The sequence below is a fragment of the Macaca nemestrina genome, chromosome 2 (assembly GCF_043159975.1).
Source record: "Macaca nemestrina isolate mMacNem1 chromosome 2, mMacNem.hap1, whole genome shotgun sequence".
Classification (NCBI taxonomy): Eukaryota; Metazoa; Chordata; class Mammalia; order Primates; family Cercopithecidae; genus Macaca; species Macaca nemestrina.
The window spans coordinates 21,158,966-21,182,257 of record NC_092126.1 but is presented as its reverse complement, the minus strand read 5'-3'; the positions used below and the strand labels follow the sequence as shown (position 1 = coordinate 21,182,257).

The window sequence follows — 23,292 nt, the reverse complement described above, 5'->3', positions numbered from 1 at the left end:
GAAGAGCATTTTAAAAAACCGTGTTGATCATTTAAACTGTTGAACTTTAGCAACAACAGTATTATTATGCATAATGCTTAGCAATTAGCAAATATTTATCTAAAAAATATCTACTGATAGACCAACTCCAAGTCAATGTATTAGAAATTATTTTTATTTGCCAGCTTAATCAAGAAAGATATAGTCAATAAATTAAACACATGTTTCCATCTCAATTGAGTGTTTTACTTAATTCTAAACAGTAAACTTACCCAGTCTCTTTTGCTAATGCAACTAATATTCATGCAAACACGATGATAACCGAATACCCTTTTTCGTTGTATTTTCAGATCTCTATCTTGGGGATATATGTCTATCAAAATCTTATACCACTTTGTCCTCACCCATGCAGAATTATAATCTAAGCCAGTGTTGTTTACTCACCATCTGGTATGAATCCATATATCAGGATTCACTCTAGGCTGTAATTCCTTTGAAGCAATACAGATACATATATATCTCCACCTACCTGAATATGTTTAGAAAAGGAACTGAAAAGAATGGATGCCTGTATTGTGAACAGAACTCTAGTGCCAATTTCAATAGCAATACTGATTGTAAGCCTAATATCAATACTTATCACATACCAGGCAGCTAGGTGTATTGACTTACAGGGAATATCTCATTCCTGTGGGAAATTGCCTTTATTATTTTCATTTTTCAGATGAGGAAACTAAAATGAAGAGAATCCAAGTTCCCATAATCAGGATTGAGTCCACATCATCTGCATATAAAAGACATACACTTTCTGCTATATCTCAGACCAAAACCAATAATCTGTTATTTTTCATTTTCTACTATATATTTGAAATATCATCATTATTTTATTTTCATTTTAGCATGCTTCCTTAAACTCTTAGTTTTTTTATTTAAGTGCTTTCTTTATATCAAGAATTTTCAGTTTAAAATATTTCTGCTGAAAAAAAAACTTCACACTTCACAATATTGTATATTCCATAGAATTTTACAGTCTTGTATTACATTTTTTTGTCTTTTATTCAAGATTTTTTCTTCACTCCTCCTTGCTATCTGCTGATAGCTCTCAGTAAATGATTTTTCTGGGACACTCTCTAAGGTTGAGGGTCCCTCTTGCCCTCCCTTCTTTCCATTTGACCCTCCTTTCAGAGCAACCAATTGCCACCTGGAACTCAGAGCCGTAGTGTACTTGGTGGAATTTGGGAAAAAACAAAGCAAACAAGTTCTCCTTCTTACCATTCTGCACTGTTAGGGTTCACAAGCCTATTCAGACATATGAAAAATACTTTTACTGATGGAGTCAAATTCAGAAATAATAACATACAGGCTTCAAAGTATAAAGTTGAAATCAATTTGGACTTCTCTTGAGTCTCACAAGGTGAGGACTCAGAAGGAGGGGTCCCCAGTGGCTGAGGGCCAATGTGAGCCATAATCAGATATGAGCCCTTCTTTCCAGTCTCTCACATGAAAACTCTATTTTCCATCGTCAAAATGTCCTATACAAAAAGATGCTCCACATCATATGTCAATGGGGAAATGACAATGAAACAGAAATGAGGTACCACTACATACTATTAGAATGGCCAAAATCCAGCACACTGACACCATCAAATGCTTGGGACAATGCGGAGCAATAAGAACTCTCATTCATTATTGGTGGGAATACAAAATGGTATAACTGCTGTGGAAGACAATATGACAGTTTCTTGCAAAACGAAACATAATCTTACCATACAATCCAGCAATTGCACTCATGGGTACTTATCCAAATGAGATGAAAAATTGTATTTATACAAAACCCGAACACAGATGTATGCAGCCTTATTCATAATTACCAAAACATGAAAACAACACTCAGACAATAGAGTATTATTTAGCCCTAAAAAGAAAAGAGCTATTAAGCCATGAAAAGACACAGAGAACACTTAAATGCATACTAATAAGTGAAAGAAGACAGTCCAAAAAGCCTACATACCGTATTATTCCAACAATATGACATTCTGGAAAAGGCAAAACCATGGAAACAGTAAAAAGTTCAGTGGTTGCTAGGGGTTAGCAGGAAGGGAGGGACAAATAAATGGGGCACAGATGATTTTTAGGACTAGTTTCTAAACTATTCTGTATGATACTATAATGGTGGACACATGCTACTGTACATTTCTCCAAATCCACAGAATACAAAACACCAAGAGTGAATCCTAATGTAAACTCTAGACTTTGGGTGATAATGAGTGTGACAAGGGAGGTTCATCAGCTGTTAACAAACGTACTACTGTGGTTCAGGATGCTGATAATGGGGGAGGTTGTACTGGTGTGCAGGCAGAAGGTATATAGGAACTCTCTGTACTTTCTGTTCAATTTTGCTATGAACCTAAAACTGCTCTTAAAAATAAAGTCTATTTAAAAGGAAAAAAAAAGAAAAAATCCCAGTTTTTTACTCTGAGGTCATTTTCTTTGCAGTATTCCTGCCAGTGGCAAATGAGTCTGAGAGGTTTTTTATCAGAAAATCTATAAGGTAGGAATATTGTTCAAGGACATTTTTTTTCTTTCCTCAGACATATTCCAATATAAGCCAATGTGGAGAGAAGATTATTTTTTTCCATTAGCAGATACTTAACTGCCCTTGGAGTCAAAGGGTTTCCATCATTGTGCTTTTAAGGACTTATGGTTTCTTTTCTTCTCTACTCCAGGGGCCAACTAGAGTCTCAAAATGCTCTGTTAGCCTTGAATGTTTGATCTTTGGATACCTGGAGAAGGATAATGGTTGGGTTAAATTCCTATCACTCTGAGATCTTCTTGTGATGAGAGTTGAGAATCAACAATATTTCCTGCCCTGTCTTATATATTTAAAGTAGCTTTAATACTATCTTTCTGTCTAAAAGTTGCTAAGTTCTATTTGTGCCTAATTTATTAATAACTGCGATGACATTGAAAAAAATCAGGACACCCAATTTTTCAATCACTTTCTTTACACTACAAGAAGTGCTTTATCAAAAAAAAATTAATTTTTTCTTAGAATACATGAGAATATCAGTATAAAAATGTACAATAGAATTGTATTAAGGATTGTGCAGCAGAATTTTTTTAAGTTGACTATAAGAGGTTCAAGGCCAAGCAAAGATCATCTCTTGTTTGATATCAATATCTACCACATTCCAGTCTTAATACAAAGCAGGCTTCATTTACTAGAATTTGCTTGTTCAACAAAAGTATGATTATTAGCAGTGGCTGGCAGTGGTGGCAATAAAGAAAGGTCAAAAACCCAACTCAGACAAAGAATAAAAGAAAAGCAAAAGCCAGAAGAAAATACACATTTGTAATATAGTTCACAGTGTCTAAATATAAAATGCCTCATGGGGACTGAACATGAGGTTGTTTGTTCATCTGTATCAAATGATAGGAACTATTATATGTGTAAATATCAGTTATTCATTTATTCAGTTAATCAGTTACTCCACAACATTTGTTATAAGACATTTTACTGGGTTGGATGGAATATAAAATATGTTTAAGACCCAGTCCCAGCCATCTTAGATGCTCTATTTGCTTTAGCCAGTAGGAAACATGAAGCAAGTATACAAATAATTCAGTATAACAGTGTATGATTAGTCAAGTGCTTTAGCCTGAAGAACTGCTACTCACAGTGTGGTCTGCAGACCAAGACCAGTCTGGAAAAGTATTACTTGGTTATGATGAGCAAGGTACAGAATTTCAGAAGTAATATATAGAAACTTTGATAGCATTTGGCATTGCTGCAACATTCCATATAATCAGTGGTCTTAAATGATGAATATAATAGTAAAAATTAGGGATTAATATTTTATATGCCTTTTATTTTCTAGTACTTTATTGTAACTTACAGATATATCAGTTTGTTATGGGTTGGGGGGAAAACACTGATATTTCACTAATATTTTTAAAAACACTGCTTTTAAAAATCTTAAAAATTCAAAGGTTAGGAAGAATAGCTCTATTCCAGGGTAAAAGTGAGGGCCTAATGAAGAAGCTGGAATTTTGAAGGGGTCTTACAGGATAACTAGGATTTTGAGAGGTGGAGATCGAGTGACAAAATATATTTTAAAAAAGAAAAGTCGCTTAAAGTGTGTTTGGAAAGCAATGGAACAATCACAAAGAAAACTGGGCATGTACGTAAGAGTTTAAGTTTAGAATGAATAGAATTTCTGGAAGGAATCTAAACGTATCCTTTAGCTTTTTAACAGTGAGTTATCTAGGTAGTCGAGTATGATGGAGGCATATAGTTCAGTGGTGTGCAAAATCTGTTGGAAATGTTACCCCGAGAAACCAGAACCCAGTTAGAGAACTATTTTAACAGCATGGAAGTAATCAAAGCGGGCTCCATTCGGCAGCTGGCAGAGAGAATATGGCAACAGTTAATAAATACAAAGCTTCAGGAATACCTAAACTGCCATTTTTATTTAGCAATTGAGCCATAGAAAACATCTACTGCTGTTGCTTAGTTGAGCTAGAGACAAGGGTTAGAATTTTAATGAAGATCAGGTCTTAAGAAAAACAAGGGTTAAAAGTGATCCTGAAGTCCCTATGTGGTGCACCAGGAAGGCTATCAAATTGTTTTAAAAACTAATCTGAAAGGAAGACAAGTCAGCCTCCATTTTAGACATGGTCAAAGTCACACTGATTTGACATACGGCATTAAGAGAAGAGATCAGGATGAAAATACCCATGGCCAACTGCGGAAGTTTCAGTATTCAGGATCTAACATTTCTAAGGGAAAGACCACAGGAGAAAGAAAAATGCTGAGGACAGAATGCCAACTGGAGAGGCAAGAAGGCAAGGACTCATCAACAGGGAGTCCGAAAGGTAGAATGGGAGGGGAACCGGATCAGTAACTAGCATCAGCCACACTTTCTGGGGATTATGAGGCCTCTGGCAGGGATCGTAGAAGGCCATTGGCAAGCTTTGAAGGAGCTGTTTTCTCAGTGTGGCAAGGGCTGAAACTAAGTTGGAGCAGTTTGCAAGATTGAACAGTGAGAAATGATAACCAGGGGTTAGGGGTCAATATTGTTGAAAGGTTATGGAAAATGTGATGGAGAAGGTGGCAGGACTGAGGGAAAGCTGGAGAGTAGGGTGGGAGTGATGAAGCAAGTAAAAGGAAGCTAACTGAGGGAACAGTGTTTGGAAGAAGCAAAAAGGCCAAGACTCAAGGGAATAAGTAGAACCTGGGAAGTGAGGATTAGGAATGTGTCTTCTGAGCAAGAAAGGTCAGATGAGACAGGTGACCTACAACTTGGAAATTCAGAGAAAAGCAGGAATATTGACAATGTTTGTTAAAAGAAAGCTATTTAACAGACTATAGAGGTTAAGGCTCAATTCAGCTGATACCCATCAGACTGCACCTGCTGCACCTGCTAACAGGACACACCCTGATTGGAACTGGGTTAGTGGTTTATAGATAGGGAGGGGACAGTTGAGTAGCTGTCCCTTGCCATATGGACATAAGCAGCAGTTTTTTACTTTGACCAAAACTTACCTGAGTTTAAGAGAACTATTTCCTGTTTTTGTGCTGGTTGCTCAAGCTCTCAGAAAACACGAGAATAGTGTTTTTTCAAAACTGTTCTTGCAAGCCTTGTGGTTTACAAGCTAGTCAATTTTCTGGAGCAGGAGAACCAGACTTTTTTTAAAAAAAGGAAAGGGGGCACAGTTAAAAACCAAAGGAAAAACTAAGGGACCCTCTGACATGCTTGTTTCAGTCCCTTTACATCTTTATTCCTCGTAATTCTTCCTTGTTCTCTCAGCTACCAACTTCATCCTTAATGATTAATGTAAATAAGATCAAGTCAACCTTTCTTTGAATAACCTCTCTTCTCACCTGTCACTTGTCTGTACTGGTCAGGCAGTGCACCGCCTTGGAGGAGCTCTCCTGGAATTACAAAGCCCAGTCGATCTGTTTCTTTCTCTCTCTGCTCTCTCTTTTCAATAACAACAACAATAGCAAATCCCTAGCTTTGTCTAGCTTAGCCACACCCTTATAGCCCTTTCATGAGGATAGCATATCAAAAACAACAAAAATTCATTATCCATTGCCTTTTGCCAAATAAAATAGAGTTTAAAGCCTAGCTTTGCCACTGACAGGTTGTGAGACTTTGGACTACTAAATTAGTTTTTATGAGATTCAGCTCAGATTGAAGATTTCATCTTCAAAGTGAGGAAAATAATACCTTCCTTAAATATATTGCAACTATTAAATTAAGTGAAATAATACCAATAAATTCCTTGTTACCTTGTAGGGAACACTGGAGAAATGATATCCACTCTTATTAGTGTGGGCATATTGCTCATTTTATGCATGTCAGACTCTGCCTGCTGCAGCCCTACCATATATAGCTATAATGTCCCCTGGACACAGGCATATGTCTGTCCAGTATTGAAACCAACTAGAGATAAGACTGGAAGGTTACCAGTAGCTTTCTCTTTACTAGCAGGTGGAATCTGGAAAGAACTGACAACTATCTTCATGATATCTTACTACTTGGAGGTGAACAGTCCATAAGAGTTCACCTCTACTCTCTCTCAACATTCCTTTTCCCGAGGACATGGCTACCTGATTCCACTCCTATGTAGACACTGGTCTTCTTCCTCAAACACCTCCTTTTTAATGTGTCTCCCTTTTTCTAGATATGATCCCCTGCTTCCAGTTCCATATGGAAATATTTAACATTGACCACAATGCTAGCGCTGACCTTAGTAGTAGCCCCTCAAGGACAATAAACATTTTTCAGGCATCCACTATGTGCTCAGAACATCCCTTTGTCAAAAGACACCAAGGCTGCCTTTTGAAAAGTTAAGGCCACTCTTAGCCACTCACATACTGTCCTCTAGTCCCTTCCATTATTTCCTGCATTATTTAAACAAAGTTTTGTTTCCTCTGAAGGATTTTGTGGTTTGTGCACACAGACTGATATATGCACATCCCACAAAGCAGTATTCACAAATCAGGATAATCAGTGAGAAGTCCTGCCAATGGAGACACACATCAGCACTCCACTTACTTCCATCCCAGGGGCCTCTAATCAGTATGAATAAGCCCAGATGTGCACAGAAGAAACCTTTTCTGTGAAATAAATACTTGACTCAAGAGCAAGAGTAGCCACACATAAGGTGCTCCTGATGGGAAGGTTGAGACACTAAATCATTGATGCCTGATGGTGTGGAAGCTCAGGTTCAGCAACGTGTGCCTCATCTTACTCCTATCCCTTTCTGTCTTTCTTCTCCTGCTATTTACGTGATTGAAGCAGAGATTGCAAATTAAACTGGTGGCTCAGATGTTAGCTCCAGCCAGCAGATGGCCAGAAGGTATAATAATGTGTTTTGGATTAGTTGCTAGAAAGAGATTAAACATGAAAATCTGAAATTCTAGATTTCCTCCTCAGTCACTCAACCTACCTAGCCCCAGGATGCATGGTACATGAAACCCTGGTGCTGTATTAGTCTGTGTCTTAAAGACACAGATTCCTATTTAGGCACCCTCTTTAGGAGCACTGGGACTAAAAAACAAAGCCCTTTTCTAGCAACTCTTTTATTGGCAGAGCCTTCATCTGGCTGACAAATCATTGCAAAACATTTATTACAATTCCCCGTTTTCCCCAAGTCCCATAGATCCACCTGGCCCTTTTAGTCAGAGCATGACAAAGAGGGCAGGAAGCAGCCACTTGGGATTTTATAGGAAGCAAGCATGAGAGAGAGCCAGTTCTCCTTGCACCAAACTGCTTCATTAAATAATTCATTTAACGACTTCTGCCAAGACCCTGTTGCTGCTTAATTACTTGCTTGCTTTCTTCTTCTCTCTCTCTTCAACCTCCTTTTTAATTGAAAATCCAAGCCAGGCTTGTCACAGCCTGGGAAGTCAGATTACTTCGAGACATCTTCTGACTCTTTCTCATTAGGTGTCCAGCCACTGAAAAATGTATGACGGTTGGAGAAAAGAATAAAGAAGGAAATAAATGTGAAAAAGTAGCTTTACCAACAATGTCTAATGAAGAAAACAACACTTGGAAACCCAACTCGATTTTCTATTTAACAAGGAAAGCAATAAACCGCAGTCATACAAACGAACTGGGAGCCTAGGAATGATTTCTGGTAAACGAGGGTTGGACTGTTTGGTAGAATCAGTTAATAGGGAAGAAAAACAACAGGGTGTAGACACAGCCGGTAAATCATTGTTGTCTGAAGAGGGTGTGAGACCGAATGGGAATCTAAAATCTGTGCTGTAGGAACAGGAAACAGGGACCCATCTGAGCAATTTAAATCAGAAATAGAAACTCGGTGTTATGGCAGTAGAAAGAAGCTTTGAATTATATTCAAACGTATGGATTTCAGGCTGGGTTCTCAAGATACCTCGTCAGTGAGGATGCCCAGAAGTAGCCAGAACAGATGCACTTTGGATCCCACAGCCCAATATCATGCTTCCCATATAGATTTCCAGAAAGCATTTTCTTCCAAATAAGCTGTTTATTCTAAAAACACTAAAAGAAACATAAAAACATTTGGAATCAAATGCAAACTGCTTGAATATAAATCAATCTGGAATCAGGTGGCCTTGTTCTAGATCCCCAATTTTTTTTTTTTTTTTTTTTTTTTTGCATGAAGCCCTACATATGATTACCCAAGTGACTGCTGTTCTTTCTGTTTTTTGGGGCTCAGCTTCTTTCATTGTAAAACAGAGTTCGGAGCAGTTGGAAGGTGTGCTGGAGACATCTCTCCTGGAGGGCACACAAGGTGTCTAGTTAAGCAGAAGTTCTGGCTTTTCTGGTATCTAGAGGTTATGAGGTTTCAGCTCTCAGATCAACTTTTCTTTTTTACAATGAACAAGAAGTGCAGACTGATGCAATTAACTCAAAGTCCTTCATTTCTGGGCTGAGAACTATGAGATAAAGGATGGAAGCTATCATGAGAGCAGCTTAGCTTTGCTGCTGAGGAAATGAATGATGTAGAGGCCCTCGGAAGAGCCCCCTTTTCCCCCTGTGCAGCACCATCACCCCACCCACCAGGCCCAAAGTTAGTGCTAGGCAATCTAGTCAAAACCCTGACCTCATAATAGTTTGATAAGAATTAATTTCAGAAGCAGCACATGGTGCAGTAAGTGCACATACTTTAAAAATGAAATTGAACAGAATGGCTTAGAATAAAAAGGAGCAATCTCATTCCCAGGCCTTTCTTTGCTTTCCTAGTTTTTTGGGGCAATTTCCACCATAGTGCTAAAGAATACATTTTCTACTTCTTACTCCTGATGTATCAGCTTTAGACATTACTGACTCTGCCAAAAAAAAAAAAAAAAATAGGGTTTTGATGTATTCACACTATTCTCCAACTCTGCGCTTTCCATTTTTTAACAGTTTTATTATAACTATTCCGTGGGTTTATTTTTGTAAATATGTTTGTCTCTCTTTCTAATGTTAAATATTTTAATCTATACCCTACGACATCTGCTGTAGACACTATTTCTTGATTCCCTTCTATGTGAGCTGTTACGATTTATACTATTAAAGTAAAACAAAATGGAGGCCGCAGTTTACATATAACATATAACCATGCAATAAAAACTTAAGTCATCCTGATTTCCCCAAAATGCTTGCTCTAATCATAAATGAAACTCAAAATGTAAGCTTTTAAGTTCTGGTCAGCAGGATTCAGGAAAGTTAAGCCATTCAGCTATAAACAGATCCTCCTAAACAGCTCTACTTGCCCTAAAAAGAATGTTAATGTTAAACAATCATGAAAAAGGTTAAAATACTTTCTCCTTTCTGCTTTATAAACTGTGCTGCAACTGCTGCAAGCAAAGCTTTCTACACTTGGTTTGAGGCCTCCCAGTTCTCGAATTGTTCTTTTGTATGCACAATAAACTTCTACAGTTTACCAACTTGATCTGATTTTGTTTTTGACAGTGACCTCATCTTCCCTTAAACTTCCCAGCTTTTACCTACCAACTTCTATCGCCTTATATATCAGCTTTAACTGTCAAATATGGTAACAGAAACTGTGTTATAACCATAATTAAGACTTTTGAGCACTGCCCAGAGGTTGAGTCTTAGAATTAAAACTAATAAACAGTGTTTGCATTACTACGTCATGGTTGAGCTAAGAAGCTAAAGCTATTGTTCCATCACTCTGATATTATAATCCTTAGACAACCAGAAGGAGAACAGTCTCAGTGTATTCCTCTTTCTCCTACCCATCAATAGCCAGAAAACCATGCCACAGCTTCATTTTCTTCATACTCTGACTGTGACCTTCTGTTACTTTTCTGTGTGACTCCTGGTGCCTCTGTCTTTGAATTTCATTCTTTGGGAAAAAAAAAAACACATCTTTCATATAATAGCAGGAACATCTTCCTCATATTTGCCAATTGCATTTTTTAGTTGGGATCCATTCCAATCTTAGAAGACAAACTAGTCAAGTTTGTGGGTTTTTTCCTTCTTTTTTTAAATTTGTATAAGTGTAAGCGGTACAAGTGCAGTTTTGTTACATGGATATACTGCATAGTGGTAAAGTCTGAACTTTTAGTGTAGCCATCACCTAAATAATGTTTCCTATTCTAATTTAGAGGAGTGTTGTATAGCTGTATCTTGGGATTTTTGTTCATTGAATTTCTGGCTTAATTCCATAGTTTCTTGCTTCCCATGTCATTCTATGTTTGGGGTGTTTTAGCCTAGGTTTATTGAAGTACATCTTTAAGTAACTTCCTTAAAAATGGTTCTGGGATGTAAACTCTGAGACTTTGCTGCATTTAAAAATGTCTCACGCTTAATTGCCAGAACAGCTGGAAAGGGAATTTGAGGTTCAGAATTATTTTTCCTGTAACTTCTAATGCATAGTTTCATTATCTTGTGACATCTGGAATTACTAAGAAAAAAAATCTAAAACTTGTATGATCTTTTTTCTGAGTATAGCTGTGTAGGTATCAGCTTCCTCTTGTTTTACTTTTAAGATCTACACAATTTTATTAACCTCATGTATTAGTCCATTTTCATGCTGCTGATAAAGACATACCCAAGACTGGGCAATTTACAAAAGAAAGAGGTTGAAATGGACTTACAGTTCCACGTGGCTGGAGAAGCCTCACAACCATGACAGAAGGCAAGGAAGAGCAAGTCACATCTTACATGGATTGCAGCAGGCAAAGAGAGAGCTTGTGTAGGGGAATTCCTCTGTATAAAACCATCAGATCTTAGGAGAGTTACTCACTATCATAAGAACATGGGAAAGGCTTGCCCCATGATTCGATTACTTTCCACTGGGTCCCTCCCACAACACATGGGAACTCAAGATGAGATTTGGGTGGGGACACAGACAAACCATATCACCTCCCTATCTCAGTGAGAGTTTTCATTTTAGTGTCATGATTTTCCTTAGCTCCAAGAATGTTATACCTATTATTGCTTGGATAATTCCCTCCTTTTCAATTCCTCTTCCAGGAAATTCTATTAATCAAAAGTTGAACCTCTTAGACTGACACTCCATAGCAGCAATGTCCAATAGAAATATAAGCTATAAATGCGAGCTCCATATGTAACTAAATTTTCTTGTGGCCACATCAAAAAATATAAAAAGAAAGGGGTAAGAATAATTGTAATCAATTTCATATAGCTTTTTAAATATATTAATATATTCAAAATACTATTTCCATATTTAATCAACAAAAATATTGAGATATTTTACATTTTTAATTTGTATTACCTTCAAAATCTGGGGTATATTTAATAATTACAGCACATTTTACTGCAGACTAACAACATTTTAATTGTTCAATGGCCATATGTGGCTAATGGCTCCCATATTTGACAGTGCAGATCTATAGCATGTATGTCTTCTTCCATATTTCTTTGTCTTTTTTCTCTATGTTATGGCACAGTACCCAAAGTTTATCTTTAATTCTCATACTAAATGTTTTATTTCTGTAATCACTTGGAATTTCTCTGAACTTTTTTGTTCTCTTATTACTTTTAGTTGAAAAATATAATGTAGGCCATTTAGTTCTTGTTTAATAAATTCAGTATCTTCTCACATCTGCGCACACTCATTGCTGATTTTATTGTTTTGCTCTGTGTTAGGTTTCTTCTGTTCCAGTTATTTCTCTTCTGGCATCAGTTTTTATATTTGTTTACTTTGACCTTCATACTCCTGCTGATCTTTGTATGTTTATACCTAAAAGTAAGGGATTCAGCAGTTGGTTAATCCAGGCAGGAGATGTGGGTCTTTTCTACTCAGCACATACACATAGGCAGGGAGCTGGCTCTCAGGCTAAGTAACAAGGGGGAAATCATGGCCATTGGCAACCTTACTTCCGCACAGGGATTTCGGTTTGTTCAGGAATGGGTCCTATGATTTTTAACTAGTACAAAATGGTAGACTACCTAACTCTGTATGCTACACATAGAGGATATGTGTTGAGGTTGAGAGAGGCACTAACTCACAGCGTTTTCAAATTTGCACTTTCTGTTAACTCCACTTTATCCCCTACTTCTCACTCTGCTCCTGTCCATTTTGAGCCCCAGAATCTTTTTCCACACGAATAACTTTGGCTCTATTTATCAATATGCTTCCTAGAAAAGCCTAAGATGGAGATTTTAATGCAAGTGACTTATTAGGAAAGTGGTCTCTGGAGAAAGAAAGTGAAGATGGCAAGATTAGGACAGGAGAAGGCGCTAAATAGCTAAATACGCTGTGGTCTCAGCTGGAGCCTGGCTTCAACCTGACACCCTGGGGAACAGAGGAACAGGAATGGCCTGGGGTAGTGGTGAGACTTTAACACATTCACAGCAGCTGGTAGAAAGACATAGCTTTGGTTAAATTGATCTGGAAGGGTCACCAACAGCTTCTACTGCATGAGATTATTTTTTTAAGTACTTTTCTGTTATTTTAATGCATTTGAAGGAGCAAGGATAGATAGATGTGTTCAGAGTGCCATCTTAAGCCAATAGTCCCTTGGTAACATTTTGGAAAGGTTTGTTCTTTCTGCAAAGAAAGAAAAGTGCTTGAATAGTGTGTTGAAAACTTATTCAGAGAAACAAATGTAAATTTCAGAATATCCCAGTTCTTCTAGGAAAGTGATGGCAGTGAAGAATCAACAAACGTGTTGCCTACTTACTGTAATGTTTGTCCTTTTCCATTATGTGGTGCCACTTAATCTCACACTACAATCTTTATTCTTAACCAATGAGCAAACTGAGACTCTATAATAGTGTCTTCGTAGAGATTTTGTAGTATATAATAGAATTGAAGAGGGGCCTAACTCTTTATTCTTTAACCTAATTGCTACCATACCATCAGTCTCTCTGAAATGGGCAACTGCACCTTGATTTAGTAGCAAGTAGAAATGGACAACTGCACCTTGATTTAGTTGTGTATGCTGAAATTCTGATAGAGGAGATGCTGTTTCTCTCACCAAATAATTGTACATCTCCATGATTCCCTCTTATTTTAAAAAGAAAGCAAAGAATCTTCATCCCATATCACATGCTAAGCACTTACATATAGTCTTTCATTTAATTCTCTCAACAACCTTGTGAATTACTCATTTTTGTTACAACACTTCAAATTCTGAAAGACTAAGTGGCATGCCTAAAGTAAAACAGGTAGTAAATATTGGAGCTAGAATTTAAATACCAACCTTTGTAATCCGAAACTCACACTTTTTTTATTAATGATCAAGTAGGCACTAATTTAAGAGTTTGAAAATGGCCGTTGGTTGGTACCATTCTTTCTGAAACTATTCCAATCAATAGAAAAAGAGGGAATCCTCCCTAACTCATTTTATGAGGCCAACATCATCCTGATATCAAAGCCTGGAAGAGACACAACCAAAAAAGAGAATTTTAAACCAATATCCCTGATGAACATCGATGCAAAAATCCTCAGTAAAATACTGGCAAACCGAATCCAGCAGCACATCAAAAAGCTTATCCACCATGATCAAGTGGGCTTCATCCCTGGGATGCAAGCGTGGTTCAATATACGCAAATCAATAAATGTAATCCAGCATATAAACAGAACCAAAGACAAAAACCACATGATTATCTCAATAGATGCAGAAAAGGCCTTTGACAAAATTCAACAGCCTTTCATGCTAAAAACTCTCAACAAATTCGGTACTGATGGAACACATCTCAAAATAATAAGAGCTATTCATGACAAACCCATAGCCAATATCATACTGAATGGGCAAAAACTGGAAGCATTCCTCTTAAAATCGGGCACAAGACAGGGATGCCCTCTCTCACCACTCCTATTCAACATAGTATTGGAAGTTCTGACCAGGGCAATCAGGCAAGAGAAAGAAATAAAGGGTATTCAATTAGGAAAAGAGGAATTCAAATTGTCCCTGTTTGCAGATGACATGACTGCATATTTAGAAAACCCCATCGTCTCAGCCCAAAATCTCCTTAAGCTGATAAGCAAAGTCTCAGGATACAAAATCAATCTGCGAAAATCACAAGCATTCTTATACACCAATAACAGACAAGCAGAGAGCCAAATCATGAGTGAACTCCCATTCACAATTGCTTCAAAGAGAATAAAATACCTAGGAATCCAACTTATAAGGGATGTGAAGGACCTCTTCAAGGAGAACTACAAACCATTGCTCAATGAAATAAAAGAGGACACAAACAAATGGAAGAACATTCCATGCTCATGGATAGGAAGAATCAATATCGTGAAAATGGTCATACTGCCCAAGGTGATTTATAGATTCAATGCCATCCCCATTAAGCCACCAATGACTTTCTTCACGGAATTGGAAAAAACTGCTTTAAAGTTCATATGGAACCACAAAAGAGCCCGCATTGCCAAGACAATCCTAAGCCAAAAGAACAAAGCTGGAGGCATCACGCTACCTGACTTCAAACTATACTACAAGGCTACAGTAACCAAAACAGCATGGTACTAGTACCAAAACAAAGATACAGACCAATGGAACAGAACAGAGCCCTCAGAAATATTACCACACATCTACAACCATCTGATCTTTGACAAACCTGACAAAAACAAGAAATGGGGAAATGATTCCCTATTTAATAAATGGTGCTGGGAAAACTGGCTAGCCATAAGTAGAAAGCTGAAACTGGATTCCTTCCTTACACCTTATACAAACATTAATTCAAGATGAATTAGAGACTTAAATGTTAAACCTAAAACCATAAAAACCCTAGAAGAAAACCTAGGATCTAATTAAACTAAAGAGTTTCTGCACAGCAAAAGAAACTACCATCAGAGTGAACAAGCAACCTACAGAATGGGAGAAAATTTTTTCAATGTACTCATCTTACAAAGGGCTAATATCCAGAATCTGCAAAGAACTCAAACAGATTTACAAGAAAAAAACAAACAACCCCATTAAAAAGCAGGCAAAGGGCCGGGCGCGGTGGCTCAAGCCTGTAATCCCAGCACTTTGGGAGGCCGAGACGGGCGGATCACGAGGTCAGGAGATCGAGACCATCCTGGCTGACACGGTGAAACCCCGTCTCTACTAAAAAATACAAAAAACTAGCCGGGCGAGGTGGCGGGCGCCTGTAGTCCCAGCTACTCAGGAGGCTGAGGCAGGAGAATGGCGTGAACCCGGGAGGCAGAGCTTGCAGTGAGCCGAGATCTGGCCACTGCACTCCAGCCTGGGCGGCAGAGCGAGACTCTGTCTCAAAAAAAAAAAAAAAAAAAAAAAAAGCAGGCAAAGGATATGAACAGACACTTCTCAAAAGAAGACATTTATGCAGCCAACAGACACATGAAAAAATGCTCATCCTCACTGGCCATCAGAGAAATGCAAATCGAAACCACAATGAGATACCATCTCACACCAGTTAGAATGGTGATCATTAAAAAGTCAGGAAACAACAGGTGCTGGAGAGGATATGGAGAAATAGGAACACTTTTACACTGTTGGTGGGACTGTACACTAGTTCAACCATTGTGGAAGACAGTGTGGCGATTCCTCAAGGATCTAGAACTAGAAATACCATTTTACCCAGCAATCCCATTACTGGGTATATACCCAAAGGATTATAAATCATGCTGCTATAAAGACACATGCACACGTATGTTTATTGTGGCACTACTCACAATAGCAAAGACTTGGAACCAACCCAAATGTCCATCAATGACAGACTGGATTAAGAAAATGCGGCACATATACACCATGGAATACTATGCAGCCATAAAAAAGGATGAGTTCATGTCCTTTGTAGGGACATAGATGCAGCTGGAAACCACCATTCTCAGCAAACTATTGCAAGGACAGAAAACCAAACACCACATGTTCTCACTCATAGATGGGAACTGAACAATGAGAACAATTGGACACAGGAAGGGGAACATCACACACTGGGGCCTATTGTGGAGTCGGGAGACGGGGGAGGGATAGCATTAGGAGATACACCTAATGTAAATGACGAGTTAATGGGTGCAGCACACCAACATGGACATGTATACATATGTAACAAACCTGCACGTTGTGCACATGTGCCCTAGAAGATAAAGTATAATTTTAAAAAATAAAAATAGGCATTTCCAAAGCTTGGAGGGGAGGGCGGGGTGTCGTTCCCTTTAGCTGATGCAAGAGCCTAGTGAGGTGGTGGGAGAGGTATCGGCAGGAACAGCTTTGCTGCCGGGGCCTGGGGCTGACCCGTCTGACTTCCCATCCATGCTGAGCCCACTCGAGCCACAGCCATGTCTGGGGACAAGAGACGGAGTTTTACCATGTTAGCCAGTATGGTCTTGATGTCCTGACCTCGTGATCCGCCCGCCTCGGCCTCCCAAAGTACTGGGATTACAGGCGTGAGCCACCGCGCCCGACCTCCTGCAATTTCTACTCTATCAGGTGTCTGCCCTATGATTTTTTATCTTACTATGAGCAAGAAGAAAAAGAAGAAGAAACCTTTTATGTTAGATGAGGAAGGGGATACCCAAACAGAGGAAACCCAGCCTTCAGAAACAAAAGAAGTGGAGCCAGAGCCAACTGAGGACAAAGATTTGGAAGCTGATGAAGAGGACACTAGGAAAAAAGATGCTTCTGATGATCTAGATGACTTGAACTTCTTTAATCAAAAGAAAAAGAAGAAAAAAACTAAAAAGGTATTTGATATTGATGAAGCTGAAGAAGGTGTAAAGGATCTTAAGATTGAAAGTGATGTTCAAGAACCAACTGAACCAGAGGATGACCTTGACATTATGCTTGGCAATAACAAGAAGAAAAAGAAGAATGTTAAGTTCCCAGATAAGGATGAAATATTAGAGAAAGATGAAGCTCTAGAAGATGAAGACAGCAAAAAAGATGATGGTATCTCATTCAGTAATCAGACAGGCCCTACTTGGGCAGGCTCAGAAAGAGACTACACATAGGAGGAGCTGCTGAACCGAGTGTTCAACATGATGAGAGAAAAGAATCCAGATATGGTTGCTGGGAAGAAAAGGAAATTTGTCATGAAACCTCCACAGGTTGTCCATGTAGGAACCAAGAAAACTTCTTTTGTCAACTTTACAGATATCTGTAAACTATTACATCGTCAGCCCAAACATCTCCTTGCATTTTTGTTGGCTGAATTGGGTACAAGTGGTTCTATAGATGGTAATAACCAACTTGTAATCAAAGGAAGATTCCAACAGAAACAGAAAATGTCTTGAGAAGATATATCAAGGAATATGTCACTTGTCACACATGCCGATCACTGGACAGAATCCTACAGTAGGACACGCGACTCTATTTCCTACAGTGCGAAACTTGTCATTCTAGATGTTCTGTTGCCAGTATCAAAACCAGCTTCCAGGCTGCCACGGGCAAGCGAGCACAGCTCCGTGCCATAGCTAACTAATTTGCTAATCACTGATTTTGCAAAGCATGTTGTGGAGATGTGGCTGGACAGGTTTGCCATCAGAGTGGATATACCATTGTATTAAAAACAAGATAAAAAAGCTGCCAAGATTTTTGGCGAGTGGTTGGTTGGTCTGAAGTCCTTGCAAGACGCTGATGTTCAAGCTGTTGACATACTCATTGCCTACTTTAACACCTGTCAGAGAAACGTCATATGGGGTAAGGAGGTGCTTTTTAAAAATCATTCATAGACTTCTCTAAAATGCAAGATAAATTAAAGTTATTATAACAGTGATTCTTTCAAAAATAAATAAATAAATAAAAATAAGTTAGTATTTTCCACTAAAAAAAAAAAAAAAAAAGATGGGTTACAAACAGAACCTGTTTCCTAAGGCTGCTGTAAGGATTAAATAAGAAAATTATCTAAATCAGAATTCCTGGCACATCCTAAGTGCTCAATAAATATTAGATACTATAATTATCTTTTATAAAAAAAAAATGCCCGTAGGTGTTCTTTGGATCTAATTAGGCCCACACAACACCAAATTCAATCAGTTCATTAAATTTGTTTATTTCAAGTTTTAAAATTGACAGAATATGCCCAAACACAACATTATTAAAATCTAAACAGTTTAATCATTCATATTCGCCCTGAGGGTACTGTTCTTGACAGTTAGCTATAGTCTACTAGCAAAACAGAAACAAATTCAACCACCGCCATTCATCTTCCCGGAGACTGACAGTAGGGAGAATAGTAAGATTTTCTATTTATTTTATGCATCCATTTTCTTGCTAGCAAACGCAATTTACCTACCCCCAAGTCACTTCTTTCAGTGCCAGGTAGATCCAACTATGAAATATTCACATCACATTGATCTCTCATCAACCTTGAGAACATGTCATCGGTAAATGTTAAGAGATTATTTCTAATATCATCTTCTTTGGGGCATATCACAGATAAGATTCACTCTTTCAGGAATTAGGGCGGTAGATGGTTACTCAAACCCTCTCATTAGAACCTTGCTTTCAAATAAATTCAATGCAAAAAAATGAACAAACAAAAACTTTTACATTTTTCCAGAGCTTAGACTTAAAATCTTGCAGAATGTATCAATAGCTCTTTTCACAAGCCCATGAGGATTTAACCCTCCTTACATTCTTTATGATTAATACATTTACAGGAGGATTAGGTCTCTAAATGGTTTTTAAATCCCAGAGGAAGGTAAGAAACTCATAAAATAAAATAATAATTCCTGGGTTTTAGTAGACCAAAACATTTATTCTAAGGAATGATAGCCAAATGATAAAATAATATCCCTGGGCAAATTTCAGTGATTGCATCAGGAGAGGAGCAAAGAATGGTTCAAATATGTGAATGTGTTAAGTTCAATTTCATCTAATTGAGAGATTACTACTTTTTTTTTTTTTTTTTTTTTTTTGAGACAGAGTCCCACTCTGTCCCCCTGGCTGCAGTGCAGTGCCACTATGTCGGCTCACTGCAACCGCCATCTCCTGGGTTCAAGCCATTCTCCTGCTTCAGCTTCCCACACGCCCGGCTAATTTTTGTATTTTTTAGTAGAGACGGGGTTTTGCCATATTGGTCAGGCTGCTCTCAACCTCCTGATCTCAGGTGATCCACCCGCCTCAGCCTCCCAAAGTGCTGGGATCATAGGCGTGAGCCACCGCGCCTGGCCGAGATTACTACTTTTTGTACCCAGAGAGTCAGCAATTGGTGTGAGCTCCAGTTGAGTTCACTGAGCAGAAGCCATGAAAGGCCATGAAAGGCAAATTATCACTAGAAAAGCCAGAGTAATCACAGAGTACTATTCTCATTAAGCACACATCACTTTCTGTAAGGACTTCTTCTACAGCTATGTTTAATTCATATATTAAAAGTAACGCCTAGCTAACAATAAGAGAAGTGATAACTAAAACTATCGTAATTCCCTGTCTTTGTGTATACAATACTGGGACTGAATGGACATAATTCCCCAACTCTATACTAAATAATACTAGGACCAAGAATAAATAGCTTGCTGGCTTGCTCCAGGAAATACAACACCTGGAGGTTAAGTCTGTTTGCCAATCAATCAGCTAACTCGTCAAAACAGGTTCCTCATCAAGACTTACTTCCAGCCTCTCTTCTCACTATTACCATCAAACTAAAGCTGTTATGTCATAAACTCGACTCAGCCCTAACCAGTTCCAACCCTGCAAGACCTACCTTAAAGTTACCCCTTTCAGACTTTAAAACCCTATAAATACCCTGCCCTAATTTCCCATGACTCTGTCAAGGCAGTATTTTTTCTTGGTGCAGTAAATCTGATAAATTTACCTGTTTTACCAGGGGTCAATAGTCAACAGTAGTTACAGCCTTGATTGGGAACCTACAGTGTGCCAGGTACCATGCTAGGTGCTTTATACACGTTATTTCTAATCTTAGCAACAACTCCTCAAGTTAATGCTTTTTATAATGCACAAAGAAGAAACTGAGACTCAGGAATGTTGGTAAACTGCCCCAACTATACAAATAAGAAGTGGCAGATACAGAGGTCACCTTGAGTCTGTCTGGCTTCAAAAACTTTTGGTAGCTCACAAATCATTTTAAAAATAAGCACAGAAAGTTACCTCCCCATCTCTTCCTTACCCTAAAATTAATTCCATATGCACCAATGATTAAAATGTAGAAGAATTTGTTATTTCATTCTTCCATTAGATTTTACTTATCTAAAATCATTATTTTATCATTTTAATGGTAACTGCAGATAATGATACATTTTTCACCTATTACAATCTTATTAAATTTAGCACTTTTCAATTTCCCAGGAAAATAAAAAACTACAGAACTCTTCAACTCCATTTACTTCCTTTCATTTTATGCATTATTACTATGGTCATGAATTTTAATTCTTTAAATAGTTTAAGCTACATAAGATATTACTATTATATATGGTCAACATTTATTTTTATTGACCCACAAATGTAATCTTTTCAGTCATCTTTCTTTTCTAAAATTGTGAGCTTCCATCTGGGATAGTTTTCCTTCTGCTTGAAAAAAAAACCTTTAATGTTTTCTTCACTGTCAGGTGAATGATAACATAGTCCCTTAGTTTTTGTGGTTGAACATTGCTTTATTTTGCCTGAAATTTGAAGAAAATTTTCATTTATTGCAAAATTTAAGGTATCTATAGTCTTTCATCAATTTGAAGATATCATTCCATTGCCTCATTACTTCTGTAGAGAAGTCAGCAGAAATCCAAGTTGGTCTTAATTTTTCTATTTTGAAAAGAAATCTGTCCTTTTCCTGTGGCTCTTTTAAATATCTTCTCTTTGTTTTGAATTTCCAGAAGTTTTACTATTATGTACCTAGCTTTTGTTTACTTTTTATTTTGCTTTGGGTCCACTGTTATTGTGGCCTGATGTTTTTCTTTGTCATGTGAAAATTCTGACCATTATCTCATTAGTTATTTCTTCTGAACTAGTCTCTCTTCATTCCTTTTAATATTCCAACTGTATATATCATTAGTCTCATATGTACTTTTTAATACTAAAATCCTTTTGTTTCTTTGTTCTTAAATATTTTCTTCTGACTTATCTCTCAGTTAACTAGTTTTCTCGTTAGCTGTAAATCTTATATTAAAACCATTAATCGAGTTTGTAATTACCATTATTGTATGTTTTTAGTTCTAGAATGTCCGTTTGATTATTTTTATAGTTTCCAAATTTCTACTGATAAATATCATTTTCATTCTGTAAACATGTTGCTCATAGTTATTTTAAAGTCCACACCTGTTAACTTTATCATGTAAATCACCTTCTAGTTCAGTTTGTTTCCTTTACATTTTCTTGATTTGGGGGGCAATTCTTCACTCCCTGTATACCTTGTTTTCTTGAGTTCTGGAATATATTAAAAATGTGAAGAGAAAATGAGACACTATGAATAGTATCTTCCTCCAAAGAAGATTGCTTTTTTGTTTTGGCAGCTAGGGCAAAGACTGCCTTAATCTAATCAGTGATTGATTTGATTGGTTTCAGGCCTGTGTGGACTAGTCCATGTCAGGCTTATGTTTATTTCTAACATAGATCCGTTTGGAATCACAAGTAATTTTGGAGGGGTGGTACTGGTGTCCTCTGTTCTTGATAGGCCCTGAAACTCTAATTTTCCTACCTTTATCTCTGAGAGACCGTCAAAAACTCTGTTTATCTTACTTTTTTAGCACCCTTATTCAGTATGGACAATCATCTGGAGGGCTGCCATATACTGGGTTTATCTCTTTTGACTTTCAAAAATATTGGTTGCTCTCAGCCTAAGTGTTCCAAGACAACCTACGTAAGCATTTCTATTTAAAAAAGAAAAGAAAAAAAAACTTCCCAACTTTCTCTTTTTTAAAAAAAGTAAATTTGTAAATTTATTCTGGTCTCTTTTTTTTTCTCATAAAATTAAGACCAGGCTTTTAGTAAGTAAAAAATTATTAAATATTTTTTAAATTAAAATTCTTAAAGGAGCGAAAAAATGTCTAAAATAACATCTGTGGAGGGCTGTATCTGTTTCCCAGGGTAAAACAGGAATCTACTAGCAAGTTTTCTTCTCTTCCTAGTAATAATATACACCCAAGCATGATTGTGACAGCAATTTTTGCAGTCTATGCATCCAATCTAAATAACACATTCATTGATGACAATCCCCTGTCTTTCTCCACCTACTGTCATGTCTTTAAAACTAGCAACCAAGATGAGTTGCAGGTGTAACAATTAACTGCATCAGAGGACAGAAAGAGGAGAATTTTTTTTTTTTTTTTTTTTTTTTTTTGCTGTTATTTTTCAGAACATTTAGCAAATGGACTGGCTTGCCATCACTTTTGTCCTCTCTCTTTTTTGCTCTATTCTATCCCAGGGGAGATTGAGCAATTTATCTGACTGATAAATTTGAGAAGACTTGACTGTGTATGCTCAGATTTGGTCTGTTCTTTGTCATCTGAAAGTCAGCCTTTTCATGAAAAAACACACATTTTTCTCTTGATCCTCCATGATGTAATTCCCACGTAGAGGCAAGCCCTTGTCAAGTGGTGCATATGTCTAGGTGGGCAAGTCTGCTTAGTTCTGGGATTTAGTATTAGGAAGACCATTTGTTTTCCATAGTATGCTATATTCTCCAACTTAAACTTTGTCAGAAGCAAATGTGACATTTCAGCCTTCGTATCTCTCACTCTTATTATTCAATTTGTTCAGAACTTGTGAGGGGAAGATAGATGCTATTTATTATACCTGCTTATAAACCTTGATATTAAAGAGCACGATTTTGCACATCTGTTCCAAACCAGATTATTATTGATGCTTTTTAATTTTAATAATTTTATAGCTGAATAATATCTAGTTATTATAATATACCACTCTTTCATTACTAGTGTTATCTCACATTGTTTTAAATATTTACTAAATAC

General features: G+C 37.4%; 1 long non-coding RNA gene and 1 pseudogene across 5 annotated transcripts in view; one reads left to right on the top strand and one right to left on the bottom strand.

The window, feature by feature from the left end:
• LOC139361852 (uncharacterized) overlaps positions 1–23,292 on the bottom strand; it is a 324,906-nt gene that overhangs the window by 214,275 nt on the left and 87,339 nt on the right. Inside the window, exon 4 of one of the 5 annotated variants that reach the window (XR_011619611.1) lies at positions 11,743–12,195. The exons of the other annotated variants lie outside the window; for them this stretch is intronic. This is a non-coding gene — a long non-coding RNA (uncharacterized lncRNA). Of the gene's footprint in view, positions 1–11,742; positions 12,196–23,292 lie in introns of those variants that run through there. 5 annotated transcript variants of the gene reach the window in all.
• Positions 16,862–18,121, top strand: LOC105488968 (eukaryotic translation initiation factor 2 subunit 2 pseudogene; annotated as a pseudogene).